Here is a 27,445-nt window from a genome sequence, read left to right as displayed (position 1 = left end):
GGGGCCAAATGGCCTACTCCTGCTCTTAGTTCTTATGTTCTTATGTGCTGATTGTGTGCCAAAATGTAGACCACTTTCTCTATGTACCTGGCATGACAGAAAGAAAGAAAGCAATGATAGGACATATCATAGACAAAAGAAAGGCTTCAATTTTTGTCACATCATATTTGGTGTTTCGAAGAAGTGAGCAAAACTCAGATAAACATCAAACATAATAGTGTCAATAAAATAAACAAAGACAAAAGAACAAAGGTTACAGCAGAGAGAGCAGTTTTCTTGTATCTTGTCTAGGACTGTGAGAGAGGTGATTGAAGAACATCCCAGATATACGAGCATTATTCAATTGTTGAATGGACTTTCATTTTATAGAGTGCTTAGAATTAGAGGGATAGAAATTAGTTGAAGGGGGACTTAGTTGAAAGCCACTGGCGGAAAGGCAAACAGCCTGAAATTCATCTGCTATAAATAGGCGAGCATCCTCTGAAGATGCAACAGGTGCGAGCAGCTCACCTAAAGTCTCATGGCATCAGGTCAAACATGGGTAAGGAAATCTCTTGCTGATTACCACCTACTGCCCTCCCTCATCTAATGGATCAGTACTCCTCCATGTTGAACACCACTTGGAAGAAGCTCTGAGGATAACAAGGGCATAGAATGCACTCTGGGCGAGGGACTTTATTGTCCATCACTAAGAGTGGCCCAGTAGCACCACTACTGATCGAGCTTGTGAGTCGTGAAGCAAATAGCTGCTAGACTGGGCCTGCAGCAGGTGGTGAAAGAACCAGCATGAAAAAACCTACTTTCGCAGATGCATCTGTCCATGACAGTATTGGCAAAAGTGACCACCGCATAGTCCCATCTTCACACTGAGGACTCCCTCCGTTGTGTTTTGTAGCTTTACCACCATGCTAAACAAAACAGATCTAACAGTTCAAAACTGAGCATTGTGGGCCATCAGCAGCAGCAGAATTCTATTCCACCACAATCTCATATTCCTCACTCTACCATTACCATCAACCCAGGGGACCAACTCTGGTTCAATGAGGAGTGTAGAAGAGCAAGACAGGAGCAACACCAGGCGTACCTGAAAATAAGGTGCCAAACTGTGGAAGCCACAGCACAGTACTACATACATGCTAAGCAGCGGAAGCAGCATGCTATAGACAGAGCTAAATGCTCCCACAATCAACAGATTAGATCAAGGAACTGCAGTCCTGCCACATCCAGTCATGAATGGTGGTGGACAATTAAACAACTAATGGGAGAAGGACGCTCCATGAACATCGCCACCCTCAATGATGGCGAATCCCAGCACGTGAGTGCAAAAGACAAGGCTAAACTGTTTGCAACCATCTTCAGCCAGAAGTGTTGAGTGGCCTCCTCCTGAGGTCCCCACCATCACAAAAGACAGTCTTCAGCCAATTTGATTCACTCCACGTGATCGCAAGAAACGGCTGAGCACACTGGATATAGCAAAGGCTATGGGCCCTAACAACATCCCGACTGGAGTGCTGAAGACATCTGCTCCAGAACTAGCCACCCATCTAGCCAAGCTGTGCCAGTAAATCTACAACACTGACATCTATCCGACAAAGTGAAAAATGTCCTAGGTATGCCCTGTCTACAAAAAACAGGACAAATCCAATCCAACTAATTACCGCCCCATCAATCGATTCGCAATCATAGAATCATAGAATCATACAAAGTTACAACACGGAAGGAGGCCATTTCGGCCCATTGTGCCTGCGCCGGCCATCAAGACGCTATCCAGCTAAATCCCATTTTCCAGCTCTAGGTCCGTAGCCTTGTAGGTTACAGCACTTAAAGTACACATCCAAGTACTTTTTAAATGTGGTGAGGGTTTCTGCCTCTACCACCCTTTCCGGCAGTGAGTTCCAGACGCCCAAAACCCCTCAAATTTCCCCTCAAATCCCCTCTAAACCTTCTACTAATTACTTTAATTTTATGCCCCCTCATTGTTGACCCCTCTGCTAAGGGCAATAGGCTTTTATAACCACTCTATTTAGGCCCCTCATAATTTTATACACCTCAACCAGATCTCCCCTCAGCCATCTCTGTTCCAAGGAAAACAAACCCAGCCTATCCAATCTGTCCTCATAGCTATGATTCTCCACTCCCAGCAACATCCTCATAAATCTCCTCTGTACCCTCTCCAGTGCAATCACATCCTTCCTGTAATGCGGTGACCAGAACTGCACACAGTACTCTAGCTGTGGCTTAACTAGTGTTTTATACAGTTAAAGCATAACCCCCTGCTCTTGTTGTTATGTCCTTAATACTCTTATGAATGACCCCACAAGGTCTAGTATTGTACTTGAGCTGTTGTGACCTTAGTCCCATTTAATGTAACTCCAGAGTGACGCACAAGCATGGCGGGCAGCCTTTTATACCGGGCCCTGCACACCTATGCAGGTGACCCTCAGGTCTCCCACCGCAGTGCCCTCTGGTGGCACACCTTATGTGACTATACAGTTAGTATACATGGTCTAGAAACATGGAAACATAGAAAATAGGTGCAGGAGTAGGCCATTCAGCCCTTCGAGCCTGCACCACCATTCAATAAGATCACGGCTGATCATTCACCTCAATACCCCTTTCCTGCTCTCTCTCCATACCGCTTGATCCCTTTAGCCGTAAGGGCCATATCTAACTCCCTCTTGAATATATCCAACAAACTGGCATCAACAACTCTCTGCAGGGAATTCCACAAGTTAACAACTCTCTGAGTGAAGAAGTTTCTCCTCATCTCAATCCTAAATGGCTTACCCCTTATCCTTAGACTGTGTCCCCTGGTTCTGGACTTCCCCAACATTGGGAACATTCTTCCTGCATCTAACCTGTCCAGTCCCGTCAGAATCTTATATGTTTCTATGAGACCCCCTCTCATCCTTCTAAACTCCAGTGAATACAGGCCCAGTTGATCCAGTCTCTCCTCATATGTCAGTCCTGCCATCCTGGGAATCAGTCTGGTGAACCTTCGCTGCACTCCCTGAATAGCAAGAAAGTCCTTCCTCAGATTAGGAGACCAAATTCCAAACACAATATTCCAGGTGAGGCCTCACCAAGGCCCTGCATAACTGCAGTAAGACCTCCCTGCTCCTATACTCAAATTCCCTAGCTATGAAGACCAGCATACCATTTGCCTTCTTCACCGCCTGCTGTACCTGCATGACAACTTTCAATGACTGATGTACCATATCACCCAGATCTCGTTGCACCTCCCCTTTTCCTAATCTGCCACTATTCAGATAATATTCTGCCTTTGTGTTTCTGCCCACAAAGTGGATAATCTCACATTTATCCACATTATACTGCATCTGCCATGCATTTGCCCACTCACCTAACCTGTCCAAGTCACGCTGCAGCCTCTTAGCATCCTCCTCACGGCTCACGCCGCCACCCAGTTTAGTGTCATCTGCAAACTTGGAGATATTACACTCAATTCCTTCATCCAAATCATTAATGTATATTGTAAACAGCTGGGGTCCCAGCACTGAGCCCTGCGGCACCCCACTAGTCACTGCCTGCCATTCTGAAAAGGACCCGTTTATCCCGACTCTCTGTTTTCTGTCTGCCAACCAGTTCTCTATCTATGTTAGTACATTACTACATACATGACATCACTTCCCCCCAAGTCTTTAATGCAAATTGACTCGTACATTTGGTGACCTGGGATTTTGTTCTTCCTGGTTGATCATTGGGGGGTCGCTTCTAGTTTGGGTGGGTTGGTAGTGAGATTTGTTGCCAGAGGAGGTCCCTGTGGTTTCTGGTTGTGAGTCCATGACTACTCCATTCTCCCGCCCCCCCCGTTGCATGCAAGTTGCATTCAAGTTCATCACATGGGTTTTACATTTACATCTTAGTACATTTGTTGGGTGGATTGTAGCTGTGTTTCTTTTTGTGTGATACATTTACATGATCAGTACAGGTTTATCAGTACAGGTACACAAGGACAGTCTAGTTCCAGCACGTCCGGATAAGATCCAGGTTGTCTGGTGGCAGCGCAGCGCTCCATGCTAGTGGGTCTGTGGGCAAGCTGAGCTTATTTTGCTCGAGTTGCCGGAGCTCAGGGTTCTTGTCGTTACTCCTAGTGTGGGCGAGCCCAAAGACAGCTGATGTGTCTGTGACCTCCCTGTCCTTTTTGTTTGCACAGTTTCACTGCTGTTCCCTGGGAAGCGGTCTGAGCGAGTGACCGTTTCATCTAAGCGACGGTGGGGCTGCCTCGTCTTGTCGAGCAGTTCGTAGGGGACTGCTGACTCGCTTTCCTTGCAGGCACCATTGTGAGCACTCTCTAGTTTGGGATCCTGGCTGGTCCAGGTCCCGTTCGGAGGAGCCGTTGCGGGTGACCCTTCGCTCTTGTGCATTTCCGTGTTGGTGAGTGGGTTTGTGGGCTCCACCTTTTCCACCGGGTGGTGAGCGATGGTAGCTGACTGTGAGCATAGGCGCAGTTTACTGTTTCTGGCCCGTGGCGGTTCATGCCACCGGATGCCTACAATGTTAAATCGATCTGCGGCAGGGTATCGCTACTGGTGCCTCTGCTCTCCGGGGATCGTTTACTCTGCGGCTTGTCTACTTCTGTCAGCTGTGGTGACACTTTATGATACATCATTCTGGTCCCGGGGATGCAGGCTACAGCATTGGGTCGCCCGCTGGTCCTGAAAACGATGGCTAGGTGTTCGCCCGCTACATTGGCTGATTGCAATTTGCACCTGACATCGCTCAATAACATTTTGCTCGTTACAGCTGGACTTTTACATTGGTTACCAATTTCAAACAGTTCATTCAAAAATGGCGGGTTGCTGGCCTCCTTTAAAATGGCCTTACTACTTTTACCCCACTCACCTTCCTTGCGTGGAACCACGTGTCGTTGCTCCATTAGCACTGCACCTCGTGGTTTGGATGCCACCTTTTCCCTGTCCATGATGTCGACTGCCGCGATCTACTTTCCCAGGGATTCTGCCACTGAAGCTGGGAAGGCGCCCTCGGATCCAATCTTCCTCCCCAGGAGTCCTGCCACTGAAACCGGGAAGGTGCATTCGGGTCGTCTCGGCCTAATCATCGCCATGCAGTTGTGATGAGCGGTCTGTGCCTCGGGGGCTGTGCGGATCTGCTCTCCGGTGCCTGGTCCAACCGAAGATGGCGGCTTGCTCTGCCTCTGAGCACAGGGAACGTCGATCGCTGGAGGGATGAAGTCTTCCCAGTTCCAATGAATCTTCGCCATCCATCTTCTTCCAAGTAGCATTGGTCCATCACCTGAAACAATCCACAATCGTAAATTGTGCACCACGCCATCATGGGATACACTTACATCCGCACTACCAACAACTGATATCAGTTCCTTGGTGTAGGTGCGCAGCTTTGCCTGAACCGGGACCAGCTTGGGTCATTCAGCTTGATCGTTCCATAGCCTCTTAAAGGCTTCCTGGCTTATTACTGACTGACTCGCCCCCATGTCCACTTTCATGAAGACTGGAACGCCATTTATCTCGACTTCCATTATCACTGGAGGACAATCTGTGGTGCAGGTATATACTCCATATACTTCGTCCTGGGACTAAGCTGCCTCTCTAGCCATCTCCTCGTAATCCGCGCTGGATTCACAGCCATCTGCTGACTCCTCTTCCACGTGATGAGTCATAGCTCTTGCACATTCGCTGGAGGTGGCCCTTTGTGCTGCAGCCTTTGCACACATAGACTCTGAACTGACACTGATGAGCCCTATGATTACCTCCGCACCTCAGCATGGTGCTACTCGACTTACGTTTGCACCCCTCAGTGGACTCTGAGTTAAAGGACTCGGGGGCCTGTATGCTCTGCCCTGGGCAGATTCACGTTCAACAGTTCTATTTACAGTACTTGCCGGGTTTGAGTCCTGAGAGTGAGTCATCATCTGCTTGGAGCTGCAGCTTGAGGTCATGAATGCTTGGCTGATGCTGATGGCCTTCTGCAGAGTGACGGTGGTTTCGGCAGACAGTAGCCTGTGAAGAAGGGCCTCATGACCGATGCCAATTATGAAGACATCCCACAACGCATCGGCGAGGGATGCGCCGAATTCACACGGTCCTGCCAGCCTCCTGAGGTCTGTAGCGTACTTCACGATTTCCTGGCCCTCAGAGCGGCGGTGTGTTTAAAATTGATGCTTGGCCGTGAGGATGCTCTCCTTCGGTTTGAGTTGGTCCCGAATTAGCACTTTCAGCTCCTCGTATGACTTGGTCGTTGTTTTCTCGGATGCAAGCAAGTCCTTGACGAGGCCGTAGACCACGGGCTCACAACTGGTCAACAGGATAGCTCTGCGCTTATCTGTCAGCGTGGCCGGATCATCGCCTACCAGGTCGTTTGTTACAAAATATTGGTCGAGCCGCTCCGTAGAGGCTTCCCAATCTTCACCCTCTGAGAACTTTTCTAATGCACCAACATTAGTCATTTTTGTGTTAAAGTTCGTAATCTCGTCGCCAGTTGTTATGTCTTTGTTACTCTTAGAGTGACTCCATGAGGTCTAGTATTGTACTTGAGCTGTTGTGACCTTAGTCCCATTTATTGTAACTCCAGAGTGAGGCACAAGCATGGTGGTAGCCTTTTATACTGGGCCCTGCACACCTATGCAGGTGACCCTCAGGTCTCCCACCGCAGTGCCCTCTGGTGGCACACCTTATATGACTATACAGTTAGTATACATGGTCTACATACATGACACTTGTATTCTATGACTCGGCTAATAAAGGCAAGCATTCCGTATGCCACCTTAGCCACCTTATCTACCTGGCCTGCTACCTTCAGGGATCTGTGGACATTCACTCCAAGGTCCCTTTGTTCCTCCACACTTCTCAACGTCCTACCATTGAATATGTATTCATTTTCCTTGTTAGCCCTTCCCAAATGCATTACCTCTGGATTAAATTCCATTTGCCACTGTTCTGCCGACCTGGCCAGTTAATTGATATCTTCCCGCAGTCTACAGCTTTCTTCTTCATTACCAACCACACAGCCGATTTTAATATCATCTGCAAACCACTTAATCATACCCCCTATAATCAAGTTGAGATCATTGATGTATATCACAAAAAGCAAGGGACCTAGTACTGAGCCATGTGGAACGCTACTGGAAACAGCCTGCCAGTCACAAAAATACCCATCAACCATTATCCTCTGCTTCCTACCTTTGAGCCAATTTTGAATCCAACTTGCCACTTTGCCCTGGGTCCCAGGAGCTTTTACTTTCATGACCAGTCTGCCATGTGGGACCTTATTGAAAGCTTTGCTAAAATCCATATGCACAACATCGTACGCAATGCCCTCATCGACCCTCCTGGTTACCTCCTCGAAAAATTCAATCAAGTTCGTCAGACACGGCCTTCTCTTAACAAATCAGTGCTGACTGTCCCTGATTAACCCATGTCTTTCTAAATGTAGATTTATCCTGTCCTTCAGCATTTTTTCCAATAATTTTCCCACAACTGAGGTTAAGCTGACTGGCCTGTAATTACTCGGTCTATCCCTTTCTCACTTCTTAAACAAAGGTACCACATTAGCAGTTCTCCAGTCCTCTGGCACCACACCAGAAGCCAGAGAGGATTGGAAAATGATGGTGAAAGCCTCTGCTATTTCCTCTTATGCTTCGCTTAACAGCCTGGGATACATTTCATCCAGGCCTGGGGACTTAGCCACTTCCAAAGCTGCTAAACCCCTTAATATCTCCTCTCTCAGTATGTTTATTTCATCTAACATTTCACACTCCTCCTCCCTCATAGCAGTGTCTGTATCGCCCCCCCTTCTTTGTGAAAACAGACGCAAAGTATTCATTAAGAACCATACTCACATTTCCCGCCTCCACAAACAGATTAACCTCTTGTTCTCTAATAGGCCTTACCCTTTCTTTAGTTATCCTCTTCCTCAGCAAAGTGATGGAAGGTGTTTTTGACAGTGCTATCAAGCGGCACTCACTCACCAATAATCTGCTCACTGATGCTCAGTTTGGGTTCCGCCAGGACCACTTGGCTCCAGACCTCATTACAGCCTGGGTCCAAACAGGGACAAAAGAGATCAATTCCAGAGGTGGGGTGAGAGTGACTGCCTTTGACATCAGGCAGCATTTGACTGAGTGTGGCATCAAGGAGTCCTCGTAAAACTGAAATCAATGGGAATCAGGAGGAAAAGCCTCCATTGGCTGGAGTCATACCTAGCGCAAAGAAAGATGGTAGTGGTTGTTGGAGATCAATCATCTCAGCCCCAGGACATCGCTGCAGGAGTTCCTCAGGGTAGTGTCCTAGGCACAACCATCTTCAGCTCCTTCATCAATGACCTTCCCTCTGTCATAAGGTCAGAAGTAGGGATGTTCGCGAATGATTGCACAGTGTTCAGTTCCATTCGCAACTCCTCAGATAATGAAGCAGTCCATGCCCACTTGCAGCAAGATCTGGACACCTTTCTGGTTGGGGCTGATTAGTGACAAGAAACATTCACGCCATACAAGTACCAGGCAATGACCATCTCCAATAAGAGTAGGTCTAGACACCTCTCCTCGACATTCAATGGCATTACCATCATCAAATCCTCCACCATCAACAATCTGGGGTCACCATTGACCAGAAACTTAACTGGACCAGCCACATAAATACTGTGGCTACAAGAGCAAGTCAGAGGCTGTGTATTTTGCGGCAAGTGACTCACCTCCTGACTCCCCAAGGCCTATCCACCATCTACAAGGCATAAGTAAGGAGTGTAATGGAATACTCTCCACTTGCCTGGATGAGTGCAGCTCCAACAACATTCAAGAAACTCGACACCATCCAGGACAAAGCAGCTCGCTTGATTGGCATCCCATCCACCACCTTCAACATTCACTCCCTCCACCACCAGTGTACTGTGACTGCAGTATGCACTATCTATAAGATGCACTGCAGCAACTCGCCAAGGGTTCTTCAACAGCACCTCCCAAACCCGCGAGCTCGACCACCTAGAAGGGCAAAGGCAGCAGGTGCATGGGAACGCCATTACCTGCAATTCCCCTCCAAGTCACAGACCATCCTGACTTGGAAATATATCACCGTTCCTTCATCGTCAATGGGTCAAAATCCTGGAACTCCCTCCCTAACAGCACTGTGGGAGTATCTTCACCACACGGACTGCAGCGGTTCGAGAATGCAACTCACCACCACCTTCTCAAGGGCAATTAGGGATGGGCAATAAATGCTGGCCCTACCAGCGACGCCCACATCCCATGGTGGAATAAAAAATAAAATGTGGGCACAGTGATATGAGCCATCATTCTTCCTGGCTCTTGTATTCTTTGATGTATCACTCCAACCTTTGGCTAAATGTAGGCCTGGATTTTCCTGTGGTTGGTGGGTTCGTGGTGGGCTGCAAATGCCACCCAGCACCCCCCAATCCTGTGTGGGGATTCATTAGTTTTGCAGGTTGTGCTCCTGCCGGAACACCACCACCACGTGGAAGCCTGCTACTCCCAGGGTACAAAATATCTGGCAATGCTGCAGCAGCTGAAGAGGCATAAATTGTTTTTGTCATGTATGTTACCTCTACGTAATATCACTGCAATACTGTATATACTTAAGCAATGCACATCTTGACCACAGGGGGTGAACTTGTGGGAGACGCTCCTTACCTGGTCATCCAGGTATATAAAGGGAGGTTCCACGCAGGGTCATCACTTCTTGGTCCTGTGAATAAAGGTTCAGGTCATAGAGTGACCTTGTCCATAGAATATGCCTCGTATGGGTTTTGTGCCATTGAGTAAGGATATTACAGTTTTAAATGGGAGTGAACATAAGAACATAAGAACATAAGAATTAGGAACAGGAGTAGGCCATCTAGCCCCTCGAGCCTGCTCCGCCATGCAACAAGATCATGGCTGATCTGGCCGTGGACTCAGCTCCACTTACCCGCCCGCTCCCCATAACCCTTAATTCCCTTATTGGTTAAAAATCTGTGATTTGAATACATTCAATGAGCTAGCCTCAACTGCTTCCTTGGGCAGAGAATTCCACAGATTCACAACCCTCTGGGAGAAGAAATTCCTTCTCAACTCAGTTTTAAATTTCTCCCCCGTATTTTGAGGCTGTGCCCCCTAGTTCTAGTCTCCCCGACCAGTGGAAACAACCTCCCTGCCTCTATTTTGTCTATCCCTTTCATTATTTTAAATGTTTCTATAAGATCACCCCTCATCCTTCTGAACTCCAATGAGTAAAGACCCAGTCTACTCAATCTATCATCATAAGGTAATCCCCTCATCTCCGGTATCAGCCTAGTGATTTGTCTCTGTACCCCCTCCAAAGCTAATATATCCTTCCTTAAGTAATGTGACCAAAACTGCACGCAGTACTCCAGGTGCGGCCTCACCAATACCCTGTACAGTTGCAGCAGGACCTCCCTGCTTTTGTACTCCATCCCTCTCGCAATGAAGGCCAACATTCCATTCACCTTCCTGATTGCCTGCTGCACCTGCAAACTAACTTTTTGGGATTCATTCACAAGGACCCCCAGGTCCCTCTGCACCTCAGCATGTTGTAATTTCTCCCCATTCAAATAATGCTCCCTTTTACTGTTTTTTTTTCCAAGGTGGATGACCTCACATTTTCCGACATTGTATTCCATCTGCCAAACCTTAGCCCATTCGCTTAACCTATCTCAATCTCTTTGCAGCCTCTCTGTGTCCTCTACACAACCCGCTTTCCCACTAATCTTTGTGTCATCTGCAAATATTGTTACATTACACTCTGTCCCCTCTTCCAGGTCATCTATGTATATTGTAAACAGTGGTGGTCCCAGCACCGATCCCTGTGGCACACCACTAACCATTGATTTCCAACCCATTTATCCCGATTCTCTGCTTTCTGTTAGCCAGCCAATTCTCGATCCATGCTAATACATTTCCACTGACTCCGCGTACCTTTATCTTCTGCAGTAACCTTTTGTGTGGCATCTTATCGAATGCCTTTTGGAAATCTAAATACACCACATCCATCGGTACACCTCTATCCACCATGCTCATTATATCCTCAAAGAATTCCAGTAAATTAGTTAAACGTGATTTCCCCTTCATGAATCCATGTTGCGTCCACTTGATTGCACTATTCCTATCTAGATGTCCCGCTATTTCTTCCTTAATGATAGCTTCAAGCATTTTCCCCACTACAGATGTTAAACTAACTGGCCTATAGTTACCTGCCTTTTGTCTGCCCCCTTTTTTAAACAGAGGCGTTACATTAGCTGCTTTCCAATCCGCTGGTACCTCCCCAGAGTCCAGAGAATTTTGGAAGATTATAACGAATGCATCTGCTATAACTTCCGCCATCTCTTTTAATACCCTGGGATGCATTTCATCAGGACCAGGGGACTTGTCTACCTTGAGTCCCATTAGCCTGTCCAGCACTACCCCGCTAGTGATAGTGATTATCTCAAGGTCTTCCCTTCCCACATTCCCGTGACCAGCAATTTTTGACATGGTTTTTATATCTTCCACTGTGAAGACCGAAGCAAAATAATTGTTTAAGGTCTCAGTCATTTCCACATTTCCCATTATTAAATCCCCCTTCTCATCTTCTAAGGGACCAACATTTACTTTAGTCATTCTTTTCTGTTTTATATATTGGTAAAAGCTTTTACTATCTGTTTTTATGTTTTGCTCAAGTTTACTTTCGTAATCTATCTTCCCCTTCTTTATTGCTTTCTTAGTCATTCTTTGCTGTCGTTTAAAATTTTCCCAATCTTCTTGTTTCCCACTAACCTTGGCCACCTTATACGCATTGGTTTTTAATTTGATACTCTCCTTTATTTCCTTGGTTATCCACGGCTGGTTATCCCTTCTCTTACCACCCTTCTTTTTCACTGGAATATATTTTTGTTGAGCACTATGAAAGAGCACCTTAAAAGTCCTCCACTGTTCCTCAATTGTGCCACCGTTTAGTCTCTGTTCCCAGTCTACTTTAGCCAACTTTGCCCTCATCCCACTGTAGTCCCCTTTGTTTACTTCCTCACCCTCAATCTATATTACAAATTCAACCATACTGTGATCACTCATTCCGAGAGGATCTTTTACCAGGAGATCGTTTATTATTCCTGTCTCATTACACAGGACCAGATCTAAGATAGCTTGCTCCCTTGTAGGTTCTGTAACATACTGTTCTAAGAAGCAATCCCGTATGCATTCTATGAATTCCTCCTCAAGGCTACCCCGTGCGATTTGATTTGACCAATCGATATGTAGGTTAAAATCCCCCATGATTACTGCCATTCCTTTTTCACATGCCTCCATTATTCCCTTGATTATTGCCCGCCGCACCATGAAGTTATTATTTGGGGGCCTATAAACTACGCCCACCAGTGACTTTTTCCCCTTACTATCTCTAATCTCCACCCACAATGATTCAACATTTTGTTCATTAGAGCCAATATCGTCTCTCACAACTGCCCTGATATCATCCTTTATTAACAGAGCTACCCCACCTCCTTTCCCTTCTTGTCTATCTTTCCGAATTATCAGATACCTCTGTATGTTTAATTCCCAGTCTTGGCCACCCTGCAACCACGTTTCTGTAATGGCCACCAAATCATACCCATTTGTAATGATTTGTGGCGTCAACTCATTTACTTTATTTCGAATGCTGCGTGCATTTAGGTCAAGTGTTTTAATACTAGTTTTTAAACCATAATTTTTACTTTTGACCCCTCCTGCAGCCCCTATATATTCTGAAAGATCCTCAAAGAAGATTAATGAAATTCAGTATGATAGCAAAGGAGTGGTGGCCACTATTAGGCCTCTCCCTCCATCTTGTGACTTCGGAAGCTTACTGCTATTGAACTACTACATCCATCCCTTGCCCAGTGGTCCCTGGGATCGGTATAGTCAGTGGTGGTAACACTTATACCCCGCCCGAAGTGGAGGAAAAGCATCCAGGAGGGCGCTGAGCACCTCGAGTCTCATCGCCGAGAGCATGCAGAAAGCAAGCGCAGGCGGCGAAAAGAGCGAACGGCAAACCAGTCCCACCCAGTCTTTCCTTCAACGACTGTCTGTCCCACCTGTGACAGAGACTGTAATTCCTGTATTGGACTGTTCAGTCACTTTTATAGTGGAAGCAAGTCTTCCTCGATTTCGAGGGACTGCCTATGATGATGATGATGGGTTGGATGGTGAAGGTAGAGCTAACAGCCAATCCAGCAGGGGTTGGGGGAGGGAAATAGAGATCGGGCAGGACTGTAGCGAGCGTCCTCACCGCCCAGTTTTTCTTTCCCCTCATTTTCCATCGCTATCCTGTCCAATATCAGGGGGGATAGTAGAGGCAAATCCAACCTTAATAAAGATGAGAACTGTTCTAGGCGATTATAGTTGCTGTTTTGTCAAGTGTGTAGCTGTGTAATTCCAGCAACAGATCAATTTTCATTAATCTCTATTTGATGAATTTTCAAAGCTATTCTTGTACCAAATAGAAGCAATAGTTTAGATCTGAGTTCCGTAAGCTAAATATCACAACGATACTTCCTACTTTTAAATAGTTATATCTCTTTGGAGAAACTTTTCAATAAAGCATTTAGTTTTGTTGTACGTACCTAGGGTGAATTTACAATGTAGTAAATCCTCATCCTTTCTTATTATGAATACACCATGACAAGAATACACCACGACAAGAAATGCATTTTAAACTATTTGACGAATTTCAATATTGGAGTGAATTATCACAACAAAAATATCAGCCTTATAGCTAGCAGTGAGAATATTGATAGCTTTGTTTAATTGGTTCTATGTTTTAGTAAGACATTCTGTCAATGATAAATACAGGCACCTAGCACTGTCAATTTAGTATCAGAACTACATAAATAAATAAATCCTTTCAAATCCAAGAGTACTCTTTGCAGCTTTTTAAAATATGTACCTGCTGTCACAATACATCCATCGCAAATGATTTTTCATACACTTCTAATCTTTAACTTTGATTTTTACAAATATTGAAGAATCAATCGGCACCATGCGGCAAGATTTGTTCTGTGTGATCTCTTTAATGAAATCGTAAACCCATTCTTTATAGCTGGCTTTATAATTTCCTTACACATAGCACACAGAGGTATTATATTGCCTCTCTCTCATGTGATGTTGAAGTCTGAAAAAACTACAAATGTTTAAAAAAATATCCAGAAATGATACTGTAGTCTACAAAGGATTAAGTAGACCTGATTCTAATCAAGAGTGAACTAAAATGTTCGGGTTTTTTGGTTAGTATTCTAGTAAACATTTTATTGTTATGAAGAGGGCTTCCATTTAAAGCTTAGAGTCACCTCAGCTTTGACTATCACATCTATGGTTTACAATTCTGTTCTACAATGTGCCTGAACTTGTTCAGATTGATCTGTAATTTTTCTGTATACAAGTCCATCAATAGTTCGAACACATCAATTTCTAGTTGGACAAGAAAGAATTGCTTTGGAATAAAAAGATTAAAGCAAATACTTTCTGCACTGCATAGAACACAGTTCAGACATGAACTAAATGTCAGGTGGGCATCTTAACCTTTAATTTCAAAATAGGTATGTCTGTATAAAATGTCTTTAAGCAGACCTGCTGTGCAGCCAATCCCTTTTCTCCTCAGTTTACCCCATTCCTTTTCTGAAGCCCATGCCCCTTGTTGGCAACAATTCTAGAGACTCCCCAACAGAGACCAGCACTGACTGGACATTGGAGCTGGAATTTGCTTGATCTATGTGGCTCAGAAACATACCCTTCATCTCAGCCATTGGCAGAGATTATTTCTGCTCATTTTCTCTGCATTGGAAATTCATAAACAAAAAAAGCTAGCGTCCAGGGCTTAATTTTCCCCAATTATATGCGCCATTTTTTTGGCGTGCACCTGTTTTTTTGGAGTAAATAAAAATCTCCAAGTTTCCCCAAAAGTTTCAGTGCCAGCGTGATTCAGTTAGTTACAATTTTTTTAGGTTATGAATTTTTGCGCCATAGAGGAACCTCAGAGCATGTAGGATGATGGGCAGGAGGCTTTGCCCATATCAGGTATATCGAGACAAGCGTTCATACCTGCACCTGAGTGATGCAGACTGTGTGAGAAGACTGCGTTTCCGCAAAGAAGTTTTAACCATAATCTGTGAGTTAGTAAAAGCAGACCTGCACCCTAGAAGCGTCAGCAAGACTGCATGGTCAGTTGAAGTAAAGGATACAGCTGCATTTTCATTTTATGCATCTAGATCATTCCAGGTCACAACTGGGGATGTGTGCACCATTTCTCAACATGCAACACATATCCGCATTTGCAGGTGACTGCTACATTATATGCCCGGAGGAATGACGACATAAAGTTCCCCATGACCGCCAGGCAATGCGTGACAGGGCTGTGGGCTTCTCCAGGATTGCTGGCTTCCCAAAACTACAGGGCGGCATCGATTGTACCCACAGCGCCTTGCGAGCACCTTTGGAGGATTACGAGATGGACAGGAACAGAAAAGGCTTCCACTCCATGAACGTGCAGCTCGTCTGTGACGACATGCATCGCATCATGGCAGTTGATGCGAGATACCCTGGGAGTACCCATAATGCATTCATCCTACACAAGAACATTATATCAGCCATGTTTCAGCAGCAGCAGCCAGAAGGGCAGAGCTGGCTACTGGGAGACAAAGGGTACGGCCTCACCACCTGGCTCATGACATCCCTACGCATAACCCGGATGGAAGCTGACCGGGAAAGCAACATGTCGCACATTGCGACGTGCAGCATAATAGAGAGGACCATCTTGAACCAGCGTTTCCGAAGACTTTACCATTCTGGAGGCTACTTGCAATACTCCCCTGAGATTGTCGGTCGGTTCACTGTTGTCTGCTGTATGCTACACAACTTAGCCATCATGAGGCAGCAGCAGCTGATAGTAGAAGACCCACCTGGGGTGAGAGTGGCTGATGATAAGGAGGAAGATGCAGATGATGAGGAGGAGGAGGAGGAGGACGAGGAAGCCATGCAACAATCTGAATCCGGAGCACGACGGCGGAGGAGGGCGGGCCATCGTGCACCTATAACGATTGCTCGAGTCTTGCGCCAGCAGCTCATCCGTGAACGCTTTGCTTCCTGAAGGCTCAGCGGCAACTATTCCAACTGGGCCATGTTTACTGTTTGGACCTGTTCCATAGTGTTGTGTTGTGGAACAAATAATGGAAATGATTCTTCTTTCGTTCAAAAAGTTGTGTTAATAATGGAACAAATAATGGAAATGATTCAGTTATAATTTAAAATATATTTTATTCAAAATTTTAACACTTGTTTGTACTTAACTTAACTTTAATATAAATTTTCTTAATCAAACTTTAAACTATTCAGTTAAGATCACTTACAAACTTTAAGATCACTTACAAACTTTAGGATCACTTACAAACTTTTAAACTTGTAAACTTACAAAAAACTTTTTAAATTTGAGAACAGTTACAACAGTAACAACAATAATAATAACAACAACAACAGCAAAGAAAGGTTGCACCCATCTCTCCTCCATCTTATATTAAGACATCCCATTGCGCTTGGCCTTGGTGACTCCACCTATTATATATGTAAACTTGTATTTACTCTGTACAGCCACCAGAGGGCTCATCCCCTGGAGTCCCAAGGGATCCCATAATCCCTTGGGAGCACAGGTATTTAAGGAGGCCTCACAGATTGGAGAGTCACTCTGGAAACCTGCAGAGGTCACACTTTACTTTGAGCTCACAGTGTTCAGTCTGACTCTTTCTCCATACATAATACCACCCCTAACTGCAGGCAGTGGCGCAGCGTTTCTCAGGTTGGTACCAAGCTTATTATTTTGAGCATCTCGGGTAATGCGCTCTTCTTGTTGGGGGAGGTGGGCAGGCGGTAATATGGAAGGCCCGGCTTGGGCCTCTTTCGAGGTTGGTCTGTGGATTGGAGTGGGAGCGACAGTTGATTCTGTCAATGACTTTGGGGTCTGGGTGTGTTCCCTGATTGCGGCAACTACCTGCGACATTCCCTCCCTAATGTTCACCGACAGTGTATCAGCTACCGGCGACATTCCCTCCCTAATGTTCACCGACAGTGTATCAGCTACCGGCGACATTCCATCCCTAATGTGCCCAGACAGTGTTCCCATTTCTCACGAGAGTGTTGTTACTTCTCCCGACAGATCCAGTACCTCATCATCCACCCCACTGATGGTATCCAGGAGTGATCACATAAGGTCAGAGCTCTCCCCACTCAGTGCCATTATCTGAACCACATCTGTTACATCCTGCACCTCAGGAGAGCGCCGTCGCGCTCTCCTTCCCCTCCTCACCCTGGGTGTGCCTTGCTGCATCCCACTGGGACCCGCAGCCTCGGATGGTGGGGCACTGGGTATGGCTTGCTGCACCTCACTGGAAATCGCAGCCTTGGACAGTGTGAAACCATGAAATGTCCCAACACTCGTACCACTCAGGAAAGGAGCTGGCACCTCAATGGGTGGCCTCCAGCATCTCCTACAGAGTGTGTACAACAGTGGGGGCTTCATCCTCCTCGTCCCCCTCACCCCCATGTTCTTGGTCTGGAAGGTGGGATTGGAAGATGTTTTCCTCTTCAGGCTCGTCCGCATCTGAATCTTCTTCTGCATCGGCTTCAGCCTCGTCAGGGTTGGTCTAAGTTCTGCAAAATGTAACAGAACAGACAAATGGTTAGCAGCAGAGGAGGGGGCAGGGTGGGTGGCATGAGCAGGCTCACACAGCGCAGGCAGCAGGCGCATTTGAAGGACCACGATGAATGATAGCACATTGTATCAACTGAAGCGTAGCCGATGGAGACATCCTCATGAACTGAAGCATGACTAGCCCACGCAGTACTTAACATTTAGCAAAGCCAGACTGTGGAATTTGCAGGACTTACCCTCTCCCTCACGTGTGGGCCCATCTTGTGCAGTGGTGGTTGCTTTTCTCCAGGCAGGACCCTCAAAGTAGCGACCCTCTCTTCCACGGGTGTGGGCGCAGATTTGCCGGGCCTCTTCCTGTTCGCGTTCTCTCTCTTTTGTTGTGTGCCACTTTCCTCTGCAAAGATGAAAATATTACTTTTTAGAGAGGGTGTCTTTCTGCTGGGTGGGATATACAGATGGTCACATTTACAATTGCAATTCCAGTAAATAAATGAAAATATTACTTACACTATCGACTTGACCAAGTCACTTCTTTTTGCACTGGCCTCCAGACCTTGGGGTGGTCACCATTGCACAGTAATATTCTGCAAGTTGGTTCCAGCCTTTCTTCATTTCTTTTGGTGAAACTTCTATTTGACCTCTGCTGATGTCCAGCTCATGCCATCTGACCTCAATTACAGTAAGCAGTGCCTCCACTTCATCCTGTGAGAAATTCTTGGTCCTTGAGCTGCATTGCATATTGCAGCTCTGATTTTTTCCACTCAGAATTAAAGTTCTCACACACCGCTCAAAGTTCTCACACACAGCTGGCTCTTTAAAAATGGTTAAATGTAGACCGGCCAGTGTACTGGGCATGTGCGCCCATACCAGTCACGTAAAAAACTTTTTTTTTGCACATGCGCCCAAGGGGGGGGGCCATCCTTTTCTCGGCGCAGACATTAGGCTCCGCCCCCAAAGCTAAAGGACAGGCTGCGTGGCGCCAATTTCAAAAATTAGAATGGGGAAACTTTTAAGATTTTTTGGGGGATAGTCACGTCCAAAGAAAACGGTTGTAGCTCTTCAAATACCCCCAAAAAACGGCATTGGGGAAAATTGAGCCCTTAATCTTCGCCAATAGTTGACAAGTTTTCAAAAAAAAATACTGCGCTTAAATCAGAATTTCTACATCTCACTGATTTAAAAAGATAATAATTTGGAATACTGGATAATTTCCCCATTTAATCACTTATACAGCAATTGATCTCCGGCTTAAATGATACAAAACTGGCACATCTTGAAAGAATATGTAAAACTAGGATGCATAGATCAGAATTATATATTTATGTTTTCAACTAGTGGAAGCAATTTGATATAATGAAGAAATCGGAACTTAGGAGACAGGAGTTCTACATTGTAATCCTATATATGTTTTACTGGAGTCATTAATATCAGCAAATGAATTAGAATTAAAATGAATTTCACGTTTGGATTGCGTTATACAATTCATATACTTCTACCTCCCCTCGCCCACTTCTCCCATTTCTTGAAAACCGCATTAAACCTTAAAAAGGGATCCAGATATGAATAATAGATCTGCCCATCACTACAAAATATGAAAGGAGCTGAAATCCCCCAGACTGATTGAAAATGATCACTACATCCCCAGGGAACCATGTGAACATGTGCATTAGTATAACAGAGAGTGAGATGCAATGGGCACAAGGCAATTAATACACATGAGATCCAAACATTTGATACCTCAAACATTTAGGCTGGAATTTCCTGTATCTGGGCGGGTTGGATGCAGGTGGTCACCGTGGCAGGTCGCAACCCCGCTATTCATTCCATCCCGCTCCTGAGATCGACTTTCCCTTAATGGCTCCTATTGAGGCAGCCCTGCACGTTACCCAGCCCTATTAAATGGTGCGGGTCTGATGATGTCATCAATGACGCGTTTTCAGCTGGGATATTTAAAGGAACCATGACCACATTGTATTTGAAGGTTCATCTAGGATTGTGCAGGCACTGCACTGGACCATTGGAGTGTTCCAAACACTTGCAAACTTGACTGTACAGAGACAGAGGGCTGCACCCAGGTTCTCAGATGACTCCCTACATATGCTTGTGGAGGAAGTGAGAGCACGCAGGGAGGTGCTCTTCTCTTCCGATGGGCAGAAGAGACCTCCCCAGCAGACCAAATGAGCCTGGCTCCAAATAGCAGAGTAGGTCAACAGCAGCAACGTTGTCAGGAGACCCGAGTGTAGTGTTGGAAACGTTTCAATGATCGCATTAGATCAGGAAAGGTGAGTGCAAAGCCACACTCAACTTCATCCTGCTGTGCCTCTCATCACATCCCCTTCCCCAAGCCAGCACTTGCACATCATTACTCACACTAACATACCTTGTAAGTCCAACTATCCTCGTCCCTCTATCTACATTATGACACTCATTCCATCACTCTCACTCAAACTTATCTTCTTTACCTCCTTGCAGGAAAAGAGAGGCCACAAAAAGAGGGAGAGGGAAAGAACCGGAGGTGGCCCTCCATCATTGGCCACCTTAACTGCAGCAGAGGAGGTCATTCTGGAAGTGTCAGGAGTTGTAGAGCAGCTGGAGGTGGGAGACGGAGAGAGGGGGACATCTCAGCAACATGGTGACAGAATTACATCTCATACAACCACATGGCATACAGCAGTCACTCAATTGGGGACTGATGTCAGCAGGCAGTGAATGCTAGTCATGTGCATAATGGTATTGGTACACATTCTTGATACGACATTTCAAAATCATCTCTGTACTCTCCCACAAGTCCATCAAGAGCCCCCAACCCGAGCCTGCAATGACTGTCCAGGAGGAAGAGGAAGACAGCTCCTCAGAGGAGTCTCAGTGGGTCTTGATGCCAGCAAATGTTCAAAGAATGGAGGAGTCCATCTCCAACATGAGCAGCACCATGTCACAGGCGATGGTGACTGTCGGCTCTTCTGTGGAAAGGATGCCCACCTGCATGGAGCAGCTAATGTGCCACTCACCGGAGCACATGGAATCTATGGCGAATAGATGGCAGAAGATCATAGACCTCCTTTCTAGGAGGGGTGTAAACATACACTTGAGTCCTCATACCCCCACTGCTGTGCAGCAAGCTGCTCTCCAACTCCTTGCTAGCAGGGAATTACGGGTGGTCCTAGAGAGGGATGATGGTGAAAGGGAACATGGAAGTGGGGGCTCCTCTCAAACCACTTACACTTCTCCCCCATTGCCTCCCCCTCAGTAAGAGCCCCAGCTGCCTCCTCGGATCACAATGGGCCGAGTCTGCCCCAGCACAGTCACAGGAGAAGCAGACTTTAGCGGGGCCATCACAGGCACCAAGACCCAGAGGATGACCGCCAAAAGTGTCTATGCAGTCTCAGCAGGGAAGTGAGCAGGCTGCCTCAACCTCTGCTGAAGCCAGTGAGGTAGCATCTCGTAGAATCACAAATAAGAGAAAGATGACATACAAGTAGATGCACAAGGGTAAGCAATTGTGCGTTTTAGTAACCATTTGTGTGAAATTTCTGTTAATGTGATGTCACAGATAGAAATTCTTATATTCACCACTTTCCAGTCATGGCCAATTGTGTCTGCAACTTTGGAAGTGGCTTAGTGAGATGGAATGAATGGTGAGACATAATGTTACCTCCAGCAATGGGGGTCAGTTTGAAAGGATTGCCCTGGTCATTGTAGAGATGCTTTATAGTGTTGCTGTGGGGTGGTGGGAACAGCATATGGCAATCATATGGGTGTAATGCCTGAAGTTAATTAATTTGGCCATGATGAGCCCATCTCTCGTCTCCCAGGCACCAAAGTGCTCAGGTGCTGGTGACATCTGGACCGCTGGTATATCCAGCTCCTGCTCCTCCTCGTCTTCCAGCTGATGCTCCTCCTCCACCTCCTCTGAAGAGTCTGTGCACTCAGAGGCTTGCTCCTCTTGCAGCGCTCATTCTCGCTGCTGCACATGTTGTGCAGGGTGCAGCAGATCACGGTGATTCTGAAGACCCAGACTAGTGCGTACTGAAGGGCTCCTCCAGATCTGTCAAGGCATCTGAAGCGCATTCTCAGCATGCCTATTGTCCACTCTATGACACATCTGATGGAAATGTGGCTTTCATCATATCTCTCCTAGGCCTCAGTACTTGGCCTCCTCAAGGGTATCATGAGCCACGTCTTTAGTGGATAGCCTTTATCTCTAAGTAGCCAGCCGCAAAGTCTGCTTGGAGGAGCGAAGAGCTGAGTGATGGTGGACTCATGCAGGATGAAAGAGTCATGGCAGTTGCCAGGGAATTTGGCGCACACATGCATGATGATCTTCCTATGGTTGCAGATAGGCTGCACATTGAGGGCAAGGAAGCCCTTGTGCTTGATAAAGACTCCTGGGTGATAATGGGGTGCCCTGATGGCCACATGTGTGCAGTCGATGATACCCTGCACTCGAGGGAAGCCAGCCAGAGTGGCTAAGCTGAACGCCCGCTCAGTAACATTGATTTTATCAATGCAAAGTTCAAATAATTGGCTGACATGTCAAAGAGGGCATCGGTGACCAGTATAATGCATCTGCGGGCAACCAACTGTGAGATGCCGCAAATGTCTGTTGCAGATCCCTGGAAGGAGCCTGAGGCGAAGATGTTAAGGGCGCTGGTGACTTTGACAGCCACTGGTAAGGCGTGGTCACACACTCCTCTGAGCTGCAGGTCTTCCTCTAGAAATCTGCAAATGTCTGCGACGACATTCCGCAATAACCTGAGCCTCCTTCAGCACTGCTGCTTTGTCATGTCGAGGAAGCTCAGCCTCTGCCTGTATACCCTGTGATGGGGGAATCGCCTCCGGTGTGGTGCAGCTCTTCGCCCTCTCTCCTGTGGAGCATCAGGTGGTTGAGGAGCTGGTGTTGGGGCTCATCGAGTTCTGATTCTGAGGATCAAGGTGAGACAGTATAAACGGCATCCATGCTTATGTAATAAGAACATAAGAAATAGGAGCAGGAGTCGGCTATTGGCCCCTTGAGCCTGCTCTGTCATTCAATAAGATCATGGCTGATCTGATCTTGGCCTCAACTTCACTTCACTGCCCGCTCCCCGTAACCCTTGACTCCCTTATCATTCAAAACTCTGTCTAGATCCATCTTAAATATATTCAATGACCCAGCCTCCACAGCTCTCTGGGGCAGAGAATTCCACAGATTCACAATCCTCTGAGAAAATAAATTCCTCCTCATTTCCATTTTAAATAGGCGACCCCTTATAAGAACATAAGAAATAGAAGCAGGAGTAGGCCATATGGCCCCTTGAGCCTGCTCTGCCATTTAATAAGATCATGGCTGATCTGATTCCTGCCCGCTCCCCATAACCCCTTAATCCCTTATTAGTTAAGAAACTGTCTATCTCTGTCTTAAATTTATTCAAAGTCCCGGCTTCCACAGCTCTCTGAGGCAGCGAATTCCACAGATTTACAACCCTCTGAGAGAAGAAATTTCTCCTCATCTCAGTTTTAAATGGGTGGCAAAGAAACATAGAAACATAGAAAATAGGTGCAGGAGTAGGCCATTCGGCCCTTCGAGCCTGCACCACCATTCAATAAGGTCATGGCTGATCATTCCCTCAGTACCCCTTTCCTGCTTTCTCTCCATACCCCTTGATCCCCTTAGCCATAAGGGCCATATCTACCTCCCTCTTGAATATATCCAATGAACTGGCATCAACAACTCTCTGCTGCAGGGAATTCCACAGGTTAACAACTCTCTGAGTGAAGAAGTTTCTCCTCATCTCAGTCCTAAATGGCTTACCCCTTATCCTAAGACTGTGTCCCCTGGTTCTGGACTTCCGCAACATCAGGAACATTCTACCCGCATCTAACCTGACCCGTCCCGTCAGAATCTTATATGTTTCGATGCGATCACCTCTCATCCTTCTAAACTCCAATGTATAAAGGCCCAGTTGATCCAGTCTCTCCTCATATGTCAGTCCTGCCATCCTGGGAATCAGTCTGGTGAACCTTCGCTGCACTCCCTCAATAGCAAGAACGTCCTTCTGCAGATTAGGAGACCAAAACTGAACACAATATCCGAGCTGAGGCCTCACCAAGGCCCTATAAAACTGCAGTAAGACCTCCCTGCTCCTATACTCAAATCCCCGAGCTATGAAGGCCAACATACCATTTGCCTTCTTCACCGCCTGCTGTACCTGCATGCCAACTGTTACTGACTGATGAACCATGACACCCAGGTCTCGTTGCACTTCCCCTTTTCCTAATCTGCCGCCATTCAGATAATATTCTGTCTTTGCGTTTTTGCCCCCAAAGTGGATAACCTCACATTTATCAACATTATACTGCATCTGCCATGCATTTGCCCACTCACCTAACCTGTTCAAGTCACCACGGAACCTCTTAGCATCCTGCTCACAGCTCACACCACCACCCAGTTTAGTGTCATCTGCAAACTTGCCGATATTACACTCAATTCCTTCATCCAAATCATTGATCCATATTGTAAAGAGCTGGGGTCCCAGCACTGAGCCCTGCGGCACTCCACTAGTCACTGCCTGCCATTCTGAAAAGGACCCGTTTATCCCGACTCTCTGCTTCCTGTCTGCCAACGAGTTCTCTATCCACGTCAGTATATTACCCCCAATACCATGTGCTTTGATTTTGCACATCAATCTCTTGTGTGGGACCTTGTCAAAAGCCTTTTGAAAGTCCAAATACACCACATCCACTGGTGCTCCCTTGTCCACTCTACTAGTTACATCCTCAAAAAATTCCAGAAGATTTGTCAAGCATGATTTCCCTTTCATAAATCTATGCTGACTTGGACTGATCGTGTCACTGCTTTCCAAATGCGCTGCTATTTCATCCTTAATAATTGATTCCAACATTTTCCCCACTACTGATGTCAGGCTAACCGGTCTATAATTACCCGCTTTCTCTCTCCCTCCCTTTTTAAAAAGTGGTGTTACATTAGCTACCCTCCAGTCCACAGGAACTGATCCATAGTTGATAGACTGTTGGAAAATGATCACCAATGCATCCTCTGTTTCTAGGTCCACTTCCTTAAGTACTCTGGGATGCAGACTATCAGACCCTGGGGATTTATCGGCCTTCAATCCCATCAATTTCCCTAACACGATTTCCCGCCTAATAAGGATATCCTTCAGTTCCTACTTCGCACTAGACCCTCGGTTTCCTCGTACTTCCGGAAGGTTATTTGTGTCTTTCTTCGTGAGGACAGAACCAAAGTATTCGTTCAATTGGTCTGCCATTTCTTTGTTTCCCATTATAAATTCACCTGAATCCGACTGCAAGGGTCCTATGTTTGTCTTCACTAATCTTTTTCTCTTCACATATCTATAGAAGCTTTTGCAATAATTTTTTATGTTCCCGGCAAGCTTCTTCTCGTACTCTATTTTCCCCCTCTTAATTAAACCCTTTTCCTCCTCTGCTGAATTCTAAATTTCTCCCAGTCCTCAGGTTTGCTGCTTTTTCTGGCCAATTTATAAACCTCTTCCTTGGATTTAACACTAGCCTTAATTTCCCTTGTTAGCCACGGTTGAGCCATCTTCCCCGTTTTATTTTTACTCCAGACAGGGGTGTACAATTGCTGAAGTTCATCCATGTGATCTTTAAATGTTTGCCATTGCCTGTCCACTGTCAACCCTTTAAGTATCCTTTGCCAGTCTATTCTAGCCAATTCACGCCTCAAACCATCAAAGTTACCTTTCCTTAAGTTCAGGACCCTAGTTTCTGAATTAACTGTGTCACTCTCCATCTTAATAAAGAATTCTACCATGTTATGGTCACTCTTCCCCAAGGGGCCTCGCACAACAAGATTGCTAATTTGTCCTTTCTCATTACACATCACCCAGTCTAGGATGGCCAGCTCCCTAGTTGGTTCCTCGACATATTGGTCTAGAAAATCATCCCTAATACACTCCAGGAAATCCTCCTCCACTGCATTGCTACCAGTTTGGTTAGCCCAATCAATATGTAGATTAAAGTCACCCATGATAACTGCTGTACCTTTATTGCATGCATCCCTAATTTCTTGTTTGATGCTGTCCCAACCTTGCTACTGCTGTTTGGTGGTCTGTACACAACTCCCACTAGCATTTTCTGCCCTTTGGTATTCCGTAGCTCCACCTAGACCAATTCCACATCATCTAAGCTAATGTCCTTTCATACTATTGCATTAATTTCCTCTTTAACCAGCAATGCAACCCCGCCTCCTTTTCCTTTCTGTCGATCCTTCCTAAATGTTGAATACCCCTGGATGTTGAGTTTCCAGCCTTGGTCACCCTGGAGCCATGTCTCCATGATGCCAATTACATCACACCCATTAACTGCTATCTGCGCAGTTAATTCTTCCACCTTATTCCGAATACTCCTCGCATTGAGGCACAGAGCCTTCAGGCTTGTCTTTCTAACACACTTTGCCCCTTTAGAATTTTGGTGTAATGTGGCACTTTTTGCTTTTTGCCTTAGGTTTCTCTGCCCTCCACTTTTACTTTTCTTCTTTCTATCTTTTGCTTCAGCCCCCATTCTACTTCCCTCTGTCTCCCTGCATTGGTTCCCATCCCCCTGCCATATTAGTTTAACTCCTCCCCAACAGCACTAGCAAACACTCCCCCGAGGACATTGGTTCCGGTTCTGCCCAGGTGCAGACCGTCCAGTTTGTACTGGTCCTACCACCCCCAGAACTGGTTCCAATGTCCCAGGAATTTGAATCCCTCCCTTGTGCACCATTCCTCAAGCCACGTATCCTTCTGAGCTATCCTGTGATTCCTACTCTGACTAGCACTGGTAGTAATCCTGAGATTACTACTTTTGAGGTCCTACTTTTTAATTTAGCTCCTAGCTCCCTAAATTCGTCTTGAAGGACCTCATCCCATTTTTTACCTGTATCGTTGGTACCTATATGTACCACGACAACTGGCTGTTCACCCTCCCTTTTCAGAATGGCCCACACCAGCTCCGAGACATCCTTGATCCTTGCACCAGGGAGGCAACATACCATCCTGGAGTCTCAGTTGCAGCCACAGAAGTGGCTATCTATTCCCCTTACAATTGAATCCCCTATCACTATAGCTCTCCCACTCTTTTTCCTGCCCTCCTGTACAGCAGAGCCACCCATGGTGCCATGAATTTGGCTGCTGCTGCCCTCCCATGATGAATCATCTCCCTCAACAGTACCCAAAGCGATGTATCTGTTTTGCGGGGGATGACCTCAGGGGACCCCTGCACTACCTTCCTTGCACTGCTCTTCCTGTTGGTCATCCATTCCCTATCTAGCTGTGTACCCTTTACCTGCAGTAAGACCAACTCACTAAACATGCTATTCACGTCATTCTCAGCATCGTGGATGCTCCAGAGTGAATCCACCCGCAGCTCCAGTGCCACAATACGGTCCGTCAGGAGCTGCAGGTGGATGCACTTCCCGCACACGTAGTTGTCAGGGACACCGGAAGCGTCCCTGACTTCCCACATAGCACAGGAGGAGCACAACATGTGTCCGAGCTGTCCTGCCATGAATTAACCCTTAGATAAACTTAAATTGGCAACAACAATGCTAAAGATTACTTACTGATATAGAAAAGAATAAGAAAAACTACTTACCAATCACCAGCCAATCACTTATCCCCTTAGCTGTGATGTCACCTTTCGATTTCTTTCTACTTCTTTTTTGCCTTCTCACCCTGCTGCAGCTGCACCGGCTGGCCTTTTGTAGGCCTCACCAACGCTGCCACTACGCCTCCCAACTCCCTGCTGGTCCTCCTCAATGACGCTGGCCT

This window comes from Pristiophorus japonicus, chromosome 3, assembly GCF_044704955.1.
Source record: "Pristiophorus japonicus isolate sPriJap1 chromosome 3, sPriJap1.hap1, whole genome shotgun sequence".
NCBI classification, from domain to species: Eukaryota; Metazoa; Chordata; class Chondrichthyes; family Pristiophoridae; genus Pristiophorus; species Pristiophorus japonicus.
The sequence above is the reverse complement of the archived record's forward strand: the minus strand, read 5'-3'. Positions refer to the sequence as shown.